The 16065-nt window shown below is 38.7% G+C and overlaps 1 protein-coding gene across 2 annotated transcripts in view; it reads left to right on the top strand.

Annotated features, from left to right (window-relative positions):
* The first annotated feature begins 578 nt into the window (after positions 1-578).
* grap2a (GRB2 related adaptor protein 2a) overlaps positions 579-16065 on the top strand; it is a 36230-nt gene continuing 20743 nt past the window's right edge. Inside the window, exon 1 of one of the 2 annotated variants that reach the window (XM_036148680.1) lies at positions 579-869. The gene's annotated coding sequence lies outside the window, so the exon portion shown is untranslated. Of the gene's footprint in view, positions 870-10355; positions 10373-16065 lie in introns of those variants that run through there. The other variant, XM_036148681.1, reaches the window with a different exon arrangement.

The raw sequence follows: 16065 nt of genomic DNA, 5'->3' as shown, positions 1-16065 counted from the left end.
TCATTTTAACGCAGGAGGAAGGCTACACTTTTTTGTAAGAGTTTTTATAGAAAATACTACGTTATTTATAATTTTATTGGTGTACTTTCAAAAATATTATAACCTTATTCTTATAATTTCCCCCCCAAAGAAGAAGAAAACAAAAATCAGGCTCCAAAAGGGGGTCACCAGTCAGTGGCTGTGTTATTTTGGGCGTCGCTGGCTGAAAAGTTTGGGAACTCCTGGTATAGATATGGACGGAAAGTTGGTTGAAGATCCTTTATTAAAAAGTCCGGGTGCTTTTTTTTTTTCCTGTTGCAATGTTTCACAAAAAAAGCTGCCAAACTAGATGCCTGATGGAAACAGCTCCTGGTTATATTGAGTGTAGTATGAGGAGTATATGTCTGGTAAATTGATATATAATTAAATGCCTATAACCGGTGTTCTGTGTGCTGCTCTACGATTGCTAACCCTTATTTGAGCATTACTATAAAATGATATTAATAATAATGGGCAGCATTTATGTGGGCATCCTGTAGGGGCGCTGTATTGCACTGTAAGCCAGCAGCTCGTTTTTTTTTTTATCTATATTTTCATTTCAGACGGAAGTTAACTTATTTTGCGCCTCTCTTCGCGCAGCCAGCTCTGCTTCGGAACCGCGCCGCTCCTTCATCCTCCACCATCTCCTCCTGACTCCATCCACTCGGGATATTATCCTCCCCGTTTAGTGTTTTTTTTCCTCCTGGGGACTCTGGATCAACAAGCGATCGTTTAGTTCGTCTGTGCGCCCTCAATGATGCAGCCGCGCCGTCGCTGTGGAGGGAGAAGCTGCTGCGCTTAGAATAAACCCGGCCGGAGACGCGCAGATCTTCAGCGTCGGGGAGAGCAAGGTGAGCCGAGCTGCTGTTCAGACATCTAAAAAAAAAAACTGACCTAAGAAATACACCGCAAACGTCTTCTTTTTTTAATGTCAGGTGACCACTCTTCCTCTTTTTCTTTCTGTATCTCACTCCTGCGTCTCTTATCTGAACAGAATCAAACTATTTCAGAGTGACGCGTTTCTTATCGGTTAAACACCTTTAGAGCATTCTTGATTCCTTAAATGTTTAAAATTGCCACATCAATCAGTTCGTATTTGCTCTTAAAAACTATAGTTCCACCAGGATTCACGTTGATCTTCAACATATTGCCCCCCCCAACTCTCTAAACCTGAAATCTTCATTCTGCCCCACATGTTCCCTCCTGCGCTCTGCGCGGCCTTGTTTGTTCTAGGCTGCCTGGCATGCCCCCGACTTTGGGGAAGTGCTTTGGAAACCTTCACTGATGAGGGGGATAAAATAGATAAGAAAGCAAACACAACGTTTTAAGGAGTTTACTGAGAGGCTCCTGGTTGAAGCAGCTGCGCGGAGGTCGGTTTTCTCTGCAGCCTGTGGAGGCGGAGGACGCGCCGAGCGACAATCCATCGCTTAGATTCAGGCTGTTCTCCTCTAACATTCAGCTGTCTGACAGAATCCACGCTATGCAGCTCGGGTCTTTTCATTTTATAATTAGATTGTGTGTTGTTTTTTTTTAAGGCGTTAACTTAACCCAGAAGAGGGTCAGGTAGTTGGCACACATGGTTGGAAAAAAAGGGAACTTGCATGTTTGCATAAAATGTCCTGAATGCTCCAGTTGCCCAAATTATGTTGCAAACACAAATGACTAATTTTCTGTTATTTTCTCCTCACTTTCTTCCACGTTTTAGCCACAACTCAAAAGTTCTCTGAGAGCTGGCCTTACTTATCGGGCTGGAAACCCATAAATTGGAACCTCTGATGCTGATTGGCCTCGACTTGTCAGCTTTTTAAAGTTTTTTATTAAGGTTTTTATTGGCTAAGGATCTGTTACCTGTCTCTGTAAAGACTAGGCAGTCTTGCTTCAGTTCTTGGACACTTTCTTTTTTAACGAGGCCAGCGAGGTGCCATAAAGCGACCCAAAGACAAGGAAAAGTTCCCTTTTTTTGTTGTTGCAGGAATTTAAATTCACATAGAAAATCTTAGCAACCTGGAAGGCGCTGCCGGTTCGATCAATAATAATTTCTTGGAGCATCTTCCTGTGTTGGTTTTTATGCCAGTTGAGGTTTATGATTGTGAGTTTACCTGATCATTTACCGTCTCCAGATAATTTCCTTCTTTCTCTAAGTTTCACTTGAAAAGACCTAATTCATTTATTATGTTTCGTCTTTACAGAATCAGAGGCGCCTTCGACTTTGCTGCCTCGGTTTGCAAAGCAGAAGCTCCACATAGCGTAAAAATGCTTTTAGCGCCTAATTACTTTGCTATTATTGACAAAGCGGTGTGGGCTGGTATGAGATAAAAAAAGATTTAGATATAAAAAATTAAAAACAAAAATGTTTAACTTTATTTTTTTGCTTTTATTTAAAACAGTAAACCAGATGTTACCCAAGCTGTGACTATAACATAATGTATACTATTATAGCAATTCTAATGATATTATAAATAACATGTTTAATATAAAATATGGAATTGACTATTTTAATTGCAGTTTCTTTAGGGTTTATTGGAAATAATGTATATTTTTCCTGTTCTGCTCTTTATGGTGTAGAAATTGGAAATTAGTAAGACTATCTGCTCCGATATCCAGCCTGCAGTTAGTTTCCTAACAGACACGTTGCTCGTAGTTTGCTGACTGTAATTTTCAGGCTTATTTTATCCAGAGTGTCGCCTCTTTAGTTTCCATCAATTTACTGCCTGTGTTTACAGACAAATTTGTCTTTTCTTGTTGATGGATGAGAATTAGTTGGAGCTTTTTTTCAGCCAGCTGACCAGCAGTGTGCAGCAGGACAAAGGGAAGGTGCATCAGCACAGCCTTACACAGACCCAGAAAAGACTCCAGCTTTTTCTCTGGCAACTTTTCAGCCAATTTAAAGCTCAAACGTTTTTAAACCTCGTAAGACATTAATACCAGACACCAACTTGTGCCAATATGCTGTACAAAAGTATATAGAAAAGGTATTTTACTTTAAACCAGAGCTACATAATGTTCTTATCGTCACAATGCCTTCACCAGTTGAGCTTAAGTATCTTGGTCATCAGCATCTGTATAAAGTGAGGGCATCTAGGGCTGTGATTGGCAGGGAATGAACTGTAAACGCTTATCCATACGGTCCTTTGCAATCGCAATATTGCTCAAATATTTATTACAGCAATTTTAATTTGATGTATTGTGTAGCTCTACTTTTTTAGAAAATTCTGCAGTACTTCTGTATCGTTCGGACAAAAAGACATGGATCTAGAAGGCTTAAACCTGCAAATATTTGGTTGTTTTGATAAGAACAATGTAAAGGCCACATTAATGAAAACCAAAAACCATTTTATCATGATAAAATAAGGTTATATTCACCTAGCCCCCATGTTGATAATGTTTTGATGGTCCTTTTTGTGGATAAATAGCCCCAGCACTGGCGTGATTAGCAGATCTAAAACGACGTGGCGCCATCTAGTGACAGTATCACAGAACTATCATAATGCCAGTTTGCTTAATTAATAAATCAGTATTAAATAATGCCAGATTGAGCCTGACCCTCTGCAATGCCTCACAGTAAAGCTGCAGCTCGACGTGATGAAGATCAGCCGTTATTAATTAGATAAACCGATCTACAGCAACTTTTAGAGCCTCATAACAGAAAATTTACTAACATCAGTCAACGCTGCGTCACATCTGAGCCTTGGCAGGTTTAGTGTCCGCTTTACTGAACACCAACGATCAGACTGGATACCCAGAGACATTCCAGGCTTTTCCCTCCTGGAATCTTTTTTTTTTGCGTTTATTTTTTCACTGGATCTTGGACCTTTCTGCATTGTTTTCCGGGGAGATGCTAATAGCCGTTAGCCACTTCCTTGTTTAACCCCTGCTGCACATGCGCAGTGTACTTCCTTCATTTTATTAAAAATAAAAATGAAAGGCTTTCTTTACTAACAAAAACAAATTGTAAAACACCACAATAACATCTAATACACCAGCAGGATGTGATAATCTTTCATAAAGACTTTGTATGCAACCAGAGGTAGCTACTGACGTATACATTTAAAAAGTCAAATCCTATGGCTATGCACCTTTAAGTTGTTGGTTAAGCTACTTATAACTACTTATAGACCAATGATTGTAACAGCAAACAGGCTTAAGTCGGAGGCAAATTGATTTTCATTCAGTTCTTTGTCAATGCTGGTGGCTCGCGCTCGATTGGTTGTTCCTATTAGGATTCCTTACAGCCGAGCTGATTACTCAAATGTCTAATTTTAGGCGTCCACATTTCCAACAAAAATCCCGTTTACAATCTAAATGCTGTTCAGTTTTCAAAAAATAAGAAATGTATTTAACTTAATTGATTAGGGAAGCTTTTTCCTTCCTTAATCGAACCCTCAAGAGGAAACTGGTCACTTCAGGTTGACCTCGCTGCATGTTTCTAAATAATGACCGCCGATGCATCTGCAGTTAATTCAGCCAATAATGTCCATGGATGAGGCGCTAGAGAGAAAAGCTGACTGCAATGAAACTTCGTGCAAAGCTGCAAGCAACACTTGTTGCTGAAACTGCAGAACACACCTTGATCTTACCACCACTGAAAAAAAGAACTAGTAAAAGACAAGCTTATGCAAATTCAGGAACAGTTTCTGCACCAACTTCCTGAAGCAGTTCAGAGTGGTTTTCTCCACTTTTTAAATCTGAGTTTGGTGCTGACGCTCGAATGAAGTTGAACTGAAATATGATGGCTGAGCTGCCAGAGGTGGCGTTAAACGCACAAGTGGAAAGGCAAAAGGATCATGTGGACGCATAAAGGGATAATAACGGCATCAAATATCAGTTAAGAAAAACCAGTTTTTGCAACTATATTGTTGACGTTAAGGCTTGGGGTGTTTCTTGATTTTGAGCAAGAACATTAATGATTAAAGAATATTTAATGGCTTGTTGGGGAGAGTAGTTATCTAGCAATCTGAAAGTTGTGGGTTGGAGTCCAGGTTTCCTTTCCCCATTTGTCTATGTGCACCTGGGCAAGGCACTTAACCCCAAGTTGCCTACCAATCTGCGTACAGGTGTATGACTATAAAACATACATAAAAGTTCAGTAGAATAACACTTTTCCTTCCTTTTGGATTCTAGCCATGTAGATTAATATTACATCCTCCCAACCAATCACAAAGCAGACCCAGGAACCAAGCTCCGCCCCCTTCATAGAGTTCAGAGAGCACACGTTCTTACTTCTTTTTTTAAAACTTATAGTTTTGGTAAAAGTTGGTTGAATAAAGGGTTGAGTTTGAATTCTGTGTTTGTGTGTTTATCTAAAAAATAGGTTGCTAAGCAACAGCATAAAATGGCCATGGCTGTATTTAAAATACATGTTTTGAATTTGTTGATAACTATCGATATCGATCAATATGATTTTTATTTTATCGATGTGTTTTTTTTCTATATCGTCCAGCCCTATGATGTAGCTGTTGCTGGAAGTGAGTTAAAAAAAAGTTTAGGAATTTGGGATGCAGCGGGGGGTTTGCTGCAAAAATGAGGAGGATCTTACAATGCAGTTGAACAAAAGAGGAGTCTGGGATGCAGCTGAGAAGGAGGAGAATTCCAAAAAAGTTAAAAAACGAAACAACTGGACTTTTTTTTGCCGAAGTTTGATGACGTTTCACTTCCCATCCGGAAAGCTTTCACAATTTAAAATGTCTGGAGTAGTGTGGAGCTCCAAGCTTTATACCAGTTGTTTTGTTTTTTAACTTTTTTGGAGTGACAATGACCTGGATGACTCTTCACCAGCAGGAGGAGGAGAATCACTGACGGATGCTAAATGGAGGGGGAGGAGCTTCTCATAGAGTTGCAGGGAGGTGGAGTTTAAGGTGCAGCTTCAGGCAGATATCGGCTCCTGAATGCTTATAGAGTTAGGACTCTTTAGCCAAAGCTGACATGCGCCAGCGGCCACCATGATGAGTGCTGAGGGAGGGAGCATTGGAGGCAGGAGGGCTGAGAGGAGAGTTTTAGATGCACTTGAAGGTGGAGTGGAGTGGAGTGGAGTGGTGGGTAGCAGCTGCTAATGCTGCTGCTAGAAGTAGGAAGTCTGCATGCACGGCTGGGAGAAGAGGCTTTAAACACAGATACAGGGACGGGGCACTTTGGACTGTCAAAGCGAAGCAATGACGGAGAGGGATGAGTCAGTTTTATTCGTTCATTTTTGTTGTCCTGTCTCCTGCTTGAGTTATAATTTTGGATTAAAGTCGTTCAAGTAAATTTCCCATAAAACACTAGGATTACTACTGGAACTCTACGATTCCTGATGTCCCTTACAGACGTTTTCTGAGGGTTATCTATGTGAGTGAGACACTTAATCACAGATTATGTGGTTGATTACATTCTTAAATTCATCCTGAAATGCAAATAACCCGTGCACAAAACAGGAAGCACCTTTATGGCCCTAAATCGAGCACTGCACTGAAAAGGGAGCGCTGCCATGTGGGTGAATCATAATGTAAACCTGGAAACAGTAATGTTCTCCTAATGTTGCTTATAATTGGTCCGATTTTTTTTTTTTTTTCATTTACCTTTCACATTTTCACAGCAAATCCGACAAATTTGGGAGTCATCTTCGTTTCTAGTGACATACAAACCAATGTGATGTCTGGCTTTGCAGCTAAAAGCATGAGGTTAGCTGTGTGCTGGTGGCTTTTCTCACAGCTACACCAAAGGCAGGAGGCGGTCAGTGCAACTTGATGCGAGATACTAAACATTGTAGTAAAATGTTGTGCCCTTTATTTAGAGATGCTAAGGAAGATGATTGTAAGGCTACAAGGTGATTTATTAGGTTATTGGTTGCGACCTTGTGCTGCTATATCAAATGTTTCTTTTTGATATTCGGGGAAAAAATAAAGTTACTTTCAATGCTAGGGATATGGACGTGAGTAAGAAAAGGTATTATAAAGTGAACTTCTAAAATTATTTATATCCAACCTTTATTTTAGACCAGGAGGAAGAGGAGGAGTTTGGTATGCAGCTGCAGAAAGGAGATGCTTTTAATTAAAGTCCAGACAAACCTCAGACCAAGTCACAATCAGGTGCTGCTAATCAAACACTCTGGAATAACTGATCCTCATCTGTGTGACAACGTCTTTCAAATATCGTCAGCGTTCTGCTCTGGCGCACAAAGGCCTGCGTCAACGTGATGCCAAGCGGCGAAGGAAACAGCAATGAGCTTAAAGAATCCGTTGTCCTTTTATTCTGGGGAGGATTATAAGGTCAGTTTTAAATAACTTGAAATCTATCATTCAGCAGAGAAAACGCTGATTCAAAAGAGGGAAGCACCAGAATTGGTCACCAATCTTCCCAGAAAACTGACTCTAAATTCAGACAAGAGTCTACAGGCCTCAGTTAGCATGTTAGATCTTAACGTCCACAACAAGAAGAGTAGAAAAAGTGCAGCTTTTTATCTCATGACTGGCAGAGATTGTAGCAGCGGTGACTTACAGCAAGAAGGTCCTGTAAGGTCCTTTTCAGCTGTTGTGGTTTTTACACACTTCAGTTCTAATAAAACACATTTTTTGAGCTCAAAAAACATTTTTTACTAAATGGAAAGAAAAAAACAAACAAACATTGTTTTTTGCATTGACTGTATTGTCAAAGATCCGTGAGGCTGGAGAAGTATTCTGGAGACGTGAGTAATTGGAGTATTACTCACGTCTAATATGCTTTAATTTCAGTATCATGTTAATATTAAACCCTGTAGGCCGGTATTTTTGGTACAGCTAATAACATTAGGTGTGTGACGTACTTGATGCATTACGTTTTGCGGTCGTGGCCGTGCGCCAAGCAGGAAGATGAACAATCGCTTTGTTAAAATAAAAGTAGAGCTGCACACCGATTCAGAGGAAAAACACATTGTCTATCGTGTTGAGCGTAAATCATTTCTTTGAGTCAGTGCAGAAACAACAGAGGAGTCAGTGTTTCCTAAACCGCATGTTCAGTGTAAACACTAAAAAATCAATTTAAGCTAAAGGAGCTCTTTCAGGAAACGGGGCTGCACTGACGAGGAACGCTTTCTGTTCCTCCTGACAGCGGACACCTGCAGCGTATTCGTCTGATTTAACAGGAACTGCAGTAAGTTCACAGCGGGAAAAAAGCCCAGAATGGTTGTGTTTGGAGCGTTTATGTTAGGTAATTAACGCGAGCGTAAAGCTGCTCTCTTCTCCAAACTGGACCAGTTATGTGATTGTTTTTGTTTTTATCCGTGGAGCCAAACTTTGATATCTTAGAAATGATTCTTTGGGCTTTCTAAATAAGTTAATGGTGGGAAGTGAAAGCTTTTTGGCCGTAAATAACCCTTTGTGTAGTCTTTATAGACCACAAATGGAGTTAAAAAGTGACTTTTAGCCATACATCCTGTCTAAATAATGCCTAGAATATGGGATGTTGAAAGTTAGGCTTGTTTAGCTCATTTGATCAACCCTGAAAAACATTTATCTTTACATTTGCACTCATGAGGACGACTCTCAGACCTTTAACTTTGACATCATACTTTCTCATTGTAGAAGTCAGGGAGCATCAGATTATTTTGTATTTAAACCAAAAAAATTTTGTTCCTCCACTAACTGAGCTCTTCATCATCCTAGATGCCGATGCGCGACATGTTTTCAGCCGATAGCTGTTCAGAAAACATTTTATTCCCACAAAAATCCTATTTTTCTGTCTGTCAAACTGTGTTTCTGGTTTTTGTTTTTCCCTAAAGAATTGGAAACAAACTGCGCCTAAAGATCCAGTTTTGAAATAGTCTCTTTTTTATTATCCTTTCATTCCAACACTGGCTCATCCCTGGAGTTTAGCGGCTTTTTTAAATGTCTGGATGAGTTTTGGGTCAACGTTGATTGGCTGAACCGACGGATGCAGCTGAGAAGGGCTGGGTACTGGACTGGAGAGGAGATCAGAAGCTGCAAAGGCTCAAAGAAAAACTTCATATTGATTCAAATCGCTTTAAAAGATGATTGAAGTCTTTTCAAAGAGATGGAAAACACGTTTGCAACGCCCCGCCTGTGCTTCTTTAACTTTGTCTGCAAACACACCTTTAAAAACCACATTAAACCGTTTGAGCTCCAGGTTTGAATTTGCCACGCTCTCCACTGGCTCGGCACATTTTAGCTGTTTCTTCATCGTAAAGCCATTCAGCTAGTTCGGCGCTATGAGGCGATTTGCAATTCAAACCAGGGTATTATAAGTCTCTTTGCATGTTTTTATTTACAGAACCGCAGCTCTGTCTGCCCGCATTGTCCGTTGTTACTGCCCTTCAATTTTTATTTCTTCACTGCGCTTTATGAAACCTTTTTTTTTTTTAGAATAGAAAAATCCCACTTCCTCTAGTCACAAACATTAAACATGCTAATTACAGAAGGATTTTAAACTTTCTTGTTCCAGTTTTTGCTCTTCCTTATGCTGCTCCAGAACTTTGGAAATGTCCAGAGTCTGATGCCCAGAGGGAAGGTTTCCTGGCCTGATTTAGTTTCTCCTCTATCTCCCCACAAATCAGCAAAAAGAAAAGCGCCCGCTTCATCGCTGATCTAAAGTTTGGATCAGTTGCATTTAATTTGAAGAGAAGTTAGTTTCCTCCTGACAATTGGAGGATCATTTTGACCATGTTTGTTTGCATTTTATCTGATTTTCATTGAGCTCACATTCTGTCACGTTCTCCATGGTGTGTGCTTTTTTTTTTGTTTCTCATGTGTCTCTCTTTTCTATATTTTCCTGTTGTTTATATGCTTTAGATCAGGGTCACGAACCTTTTTGAAACTGAGAACTACTTCATTGCTTCCTAGTTCTATTGAACTAGAAGAGTCAGAGTTCATCTTAAATGTATCTACAATACAACATATTTTTCATGCTTTGTTATAGATTTTGTCATTTTTAGATCAATATAAATGCAGTTGTGAATAAACAGGAAGCATAACGGAATAAAATAAGGTTTTAGATGCAGCTCACTGGTGGATTGTGCTTTTTTAGGCCTGGACGCCACATGTGGTCCTCCGGGTCAAAATGGGGCCCTGTTACCTTTTTAATTTAATTTAATTAATTATTTTGTGTTTAACTCCTTAGTTTATTTTTTGTTCTGTTCTTTGTTTACATTTGGAAATATTTCTGCTAGATCTGCTACCCCAGTTTCTTTGGATCTCCAGTTCAGCTCTGGGCGGGTTAATTAGTCTCCCTCCCTCAGCTTCACTGCTTTCAGCCAACCACAGCTGCTCCACATTTCCTCAGATTAGCTCTTCTGGTTCCTTCGTCTATTTTTCACCGCTCCTCAGAGTATTTAAGCTCCTTGTTTGTCAGTGTTCATCGCTGGGTTCACAGCGATACTGACAACTTTGTAAGTCTTTCTCTTTTTTTATTTGTTTAAAAACTCTTCACCTCTCTGTCTTTGGTTCTGCGTGCATTTGGGTCAAAGTAGGGCTGAACAATTAATCGCATTTTCAATATAATCGCGATTTAAAAAAACGCAAATCCAAATCGCAGAGTCTGCAATTTTTGGCTATGTAACAATCAGGGAATTAGACACGTCCATTAGGTGTTGGTAAAATGTTTAAAGTGGGTTTGCCTCCACATGGAAGGGAAGACAGTTGCAGCAGTGAGATAATCTAACTTTATTACTTGTTTTAGAGTTTATATAATCATACATAGCATTAAGTACAGGTCAATCAGTTTAATACATAGACTTGTTTGTTGGTTGCACTTTATGTTCAACAAGGATTGATGTATAATTAAATTAAAAGCTGTTCTCTTGAACAATATTCTGATCAATAGAAACATTAAAAGTTCTTGTTTTGAATAGTCCTTGTTTACAAACGTCTTTATTTAGACGCCATTTTTGTTGCTTGTGGTTAACGCAGAAAAATGTCAAAATTACAATTTTGATTGAAATATATTGTAGGCAGAACGCGATCATTACTGCTCTGAGTTTAGATGCTGTGGGTCTTTTAGCAACTAATCTGCACAGCGAGGAAACAAAATGATTTTTTGTTTGTATATGTTTAAAAAGACATGATAAATTAAACTGGGGAAAAAAATCGCATTATTAAGGAAAAAAAATCGCAATTAGATTATTTTCCAAAATCGTTCAGCCCTAGGTCAAAGTAAAAAAAAAAAAAAAGAAGCTAAAATTACATTCTGGTTTGTCGATCCAGATAACTTAGACCACAGAGTCCTGTTTCCTCGTAAAAAAGTTCAAACTAAGTTATACTTTTGGTTGAAGAGTGTTCGGCGTGGATTAACATGTACATAACCATTTAGTTTAGAGATATTTTTAGTCGAGGAGCTTAAATACAAGCGTAAGCCTGCAAAACGCTCCACAGCTGCATCAAAGGCAGGAACCTGTTTTTTTTTTTTTTTTTTACAGTAAACTTACCACATCCTTCACTTTGTTACCGCAAACTGAGAGAAACGTGTGTTCAGGTCTGTGGGAAAACGGAGCGGCCATAAAACTGTAACTGCAGTCCTGGGAATCAGCTCCGTTATCTCCCACGTGTTTTTTTTTTTTTTTTTTTTGATGCTGCAGAGCATTTTCTCTGATGGCATTATTATCCCCTGATGATCCTTTCTGTGTGTTGGTAAATGGCATCGAAAGAAGGAACCCGCGCGTCTTTAAGCAGTCCATAAATACACGTGATTTGTTTCAGTTCCTTTTAATTAATTCACGGCCGAGCGTTCACGCAGTTACACATGACTACACAATGTGCAGTTGTCAGGAACTAAGATATCATTAGTCAATTATGGCACCTTGCTTAAGTGTTAATACCTAAAGACTTTAAACCAGAGTCTGTTTTGTTCAGATCTTTAGTGATTGGACAACAACTGGGTTTATTTATTTGTACAAATAAAAATGTGCAAATTTTAGTACTTAAGTGTTCTCGCAGAGCTTGAGCTGTTTTTGCCAGAAACACTGGAGAAAAGGCGACTGGTCCTCAGGGCTGGAGTTTCAGTCCCTTTCTCTTGATGCTAGTGGAGACAAAATGCAGAGAACTGCAGAGAAGGAGGTTATACAAAGTGCTGACTCAGGGAGACTAAATACAGATGCACAGTTTTAGTTTTATTCAATAAAATAAAATAAAACCATTTAACAGTTTTCTTCCTCTTTACAATTGTGGATTGCATTTTTTCTGGTCCTTTACATAAGATGCCGATAAAACACATGGATGTTTTAGGAAACTGTAATGTAACAGAATGTGGATAAGTTCACAGCATATGACTTTTCCATATTGGGCCTTTTGAAAAGTCAATTATTAATATTCTACATTTATATCATAGATGTTGTAAAATATGACCAAAGGGTGTGTCTGTCAGGATTCTGCTGATTTAACCTTTCACAGTCATGTTGCCATTTGCACAGAGCTTGTATATGACTGAATGTTATATTCATAATCAAAAAGAAAATGCTAAAATACTGTTTAGCTCTTAGAATTGAGCATTTTCTGCAGACAATACATGTTTTTTTTGTGAACTCAGTTGTATGTCAAAGCTTGGCAGCTGATCAGGATGTGGGCCACAGAATTGTGAATTTGCGTTTCTGTTCATACTCTTGGTGTTTGTATCATATTTGGGACTAAATAACCTTTTGTGCTGCAGACTTTAACTGTTTTTAGGTCAGTGGTTTCCAGCCTGTTACTAAGAGGCCAACATTCGGTCACTATAATGCTTGCATGCACATACCATAAATGCATACCTATGCGTGCATTCAGTGCAATCTTTACACCCTTATGCACAAACGGTGAAAAGGAAACTTTGCACATTAATATTTTTCATCTGCCATACGTCTCTGCTGGCATCAGATTTCAGGATCTTGCAGCTTATGCACATTTTTCTTATAACGATGATCTGAAATCTCCAAAATGAGGAGGTTGTCGATAGTCTTTGCTCTATTTATTACTCTAAATTCATCACAGTAGTTGAGTTTTATGTCTTCAGCAGGTTCTGCATAAACTCAATAAAAGGTGACTTAATTTTCCCTCCAAATAATGCTGCAAAGTTGTACTAAAAGATGCATACATTACACATTAGGACCTCGATATTAAGCGGTATGTTCAGAAAATGCAGCTTTAATAAGTCAATATAGTTAATGCAATATACTTATCCTCTTAACATGGTTGTAAGAGCAACAGATGAAACAAGGGTAATTTAATTCTTCCCCTTGATCGTCTCAGTGTTTTAATATTATTCTTTTAAAATGTGCAATTAATAAATGTTGCCAGTCTCCATGGTATTTAAGGGATTTACATTCCTTTATGCATGTTATATAATGCACAATAAATTATGTTTCTATGCATTTTCTTCCTACATGTTCTGTAACATACCCTCCCCTGGTTTTCAGCATATAGGGGCAAAAGTTTAGCAGGAAATCTGCTAATCGTCTGACCCAAATTCTCCACCACAATCCAAATTAAAACCATATTTAGCATTTCTTCATGAAAATCTATTAGAAAATATTCTCCTCACCCTGATTCAAACTAATTTCACCTTGATTTTTTTCCCCCTGCATGAATGTAAAGTAAAACCTGAGTGCTTGTTTGACTGTAGATGCACGCTACTACTGTACTGAGAGTGGATTGCACGTATAGGTTGAACAATGCATCCGGCTCATGTAACAAAATGAAGAGATTTTAAGAAAACCAATTGTTAAGCAGAGGCTCTATAAATCACAAACTATAATTTAAAGAATCTGCAACAGGTGTCGAATATTCCAGTCGAGGTCTGACTAGTCTACATCTTGCCTTTTTTTTAAATGAAGAACATATTTTTTAAACTATCTACTTTTAAGGTAGTCCTAATAATTTTTTTTTTTTTTGTGCTAGAATCATAAAAAACTGTGATGGCGTCTTTAGTGATGCATCTGTGGAGTTCTGCGTGGCAGATGCTAAGTTCAGCGCAGTTGGTGGCTAACGGTTAGCCTGTTGTGGTATTCTGACGGTGTCAGGTTGGGGTTCTTTATTAAAAAAAGTAACTTTTTTAATCAAGTAAGATTTTGCCACACCTGCAGTTTAAAAGGGTTGAAAGCTCAAGTTATCAAGCTCAAAGCGTTCAGCTTCAAAATCAGAATCAGACGCCAAGCACGAAACAAGAAATCTGACTTTGGGTCAAATCGCTTACAGCGTACAGACATTAAGTACGAATATATAAACCTTAGAAAGAAAAATTAGACGGGATAAAAGGAACAGCAGAGAGGAAAACTCCCATTTACCAGGACAAGCAGAATTTGGTTCATCTGCCTTGACTGCCACAAAGCGCTTAGACACAAAGAGAGCACAGGAGCTCTGAACCAGGAGTACTTTCTATGTGAGAGAAAAGTAACAGGGTGATGGCAGTAGTAGCTCTATTGGTTGGTTCATCCAGGGAAGAAAGAGCTGAGAAGATTTCCAGTCCAGAGGATGAAAGAGAGCACAAGGAGCTAGCTGTAGTAAAATCTCAGCCAATAGCTGTCGAGGACAGAAACAGGGCGAAGCATTAAAGGACAGGGCCAAGCCATGGTGTAAAGGAGAGCAGGAAGTCGTTGGCAGCAATAACTCCGCCCATTCCACCCCCACAATGCAGCTTTGGGCCCGGACCAATTGGCTTAATCGATGGAACCATGAATTCTGCTCTTTAGCAGGAAATCCTGCAGGCGAATGTTTGGCCACCAGTTTGTGACTTTAATCTCAGCCGCGCTCGCGTTATCAAGCGGCACGATGACCAAAGCGTGTAAGCTTGTCCTCCTCAGACATGCAACAGTGATGAACTACGCTGATTGTTAAGTTATTGCAAACACTGGACTGTAGTTGTTGCTGCTAAGGGTGGAACCAGCAGTGTTTAGGACCATACACTGCAAAAAGAGAACTAAAAATAAGTAGAATTATCTTGAAATGAATGTATTTGCCCTTGATTTGAGCAGGTAAATAAGATTATCTGCCAATGGAATGAGTATTTTACCCCTAAAATAAGATAATTAGATACATACCACTTGAAATAAGATGATGGAGATGAATTGTCCCTATTTTAAGTGCAAAAATCTTATTCCATTGGCAAATAGTCTTATTTACCTGTTCAAATCAAGGAAAAATACTCTGATTTCAAGAAGATTTTTCTTATTTTTAGTTCTATTTTTGCAGTGTAGAGGTTAATTAGAGTTATAGGGGTTGATTAGCGGCAGCTTTTCCTACAATAACCAAAACCATCCTTTGAAAACTGCATTTTGTTTTTACCCTGGTTTTCTTTCCCAGGTGCTGAAATTCATTGGATGATTGGAAACATTTGTGTGTGACAGAGCGACAGAAAACGGTTCACGCAGCGGATTGGTTGTTGAAAAGCACAATGTCACAATGTCACAGGCCCAAAGAGAGCAGCAGCCGGGCTGATAAAAAATTAATAATGTCCAGGGAGCAATAAAGGCTTATTTACTCAAGGTCACAGCCGTTACTCTTTGCATTTATTGGCATTTAGATGCCATAAAAACCACACAGAGACATTGTTATTGGCAGTGAGTTCATGTGAGGACAAGTTTTTGCATTCGGAGGCGTTCATCTCAGTCGGTAGGACCAGCATTACCCAAAACCTGCGTGAGAAAGGACTGAAACCTCACTGCTTTTTGTTTAAAGTGTTGCAAAAGATCAAACTTTTCACCATTTAGAGTTCTCAGTCAATCAAAGTTTATTTATATAGCACTTTTCAACTCACTGTACGGTGGTAAAAAAGTTCTTCACAAGCTATGATACAAACAAAAAGATGCTGAGACATAAATAAATAAATAAAATGTATTTATAAATAAATAAAATATAAAAATGTATAGGAAAATGATGGGATAAAACTAAAGTATAATTCAAAAACAATTTTAAGAGCTATATGGAAAAATAAAACCACAAAATAAACAAAAGGTATCCATAGCTAGGAGTGAAAGGTCTGAACAGATGAGCTTTTAGCTGTTTTACAGTTCTGTCATATCTTTTAATCACAACATGCATTAAAAAAGCAACACTTTATTTATTTATGTATCTATTTATCTATTTATTTATGGCTTTCTTACTGTTATAAGTGGAACAG

The sequence above is a fragment of the Fundulus heteroclitus genome, chromosome 16, assembly GCF_011125445.2.
Source record: "Fundulus heteroclitus isolate FHET01 chromosome 16, MU-UCD_Fhet_4.1, whole genome shotgun sequence".
NCBI lineage: Eukaryota > Metazoa > Chordata > Actinopteri > Cyprinodontiformes > Fundulidae > Fundulus > Fundulus heteroclitus.
This window is presented reverse-complemented; position numbering and strand designations above follow the sequence as displayed.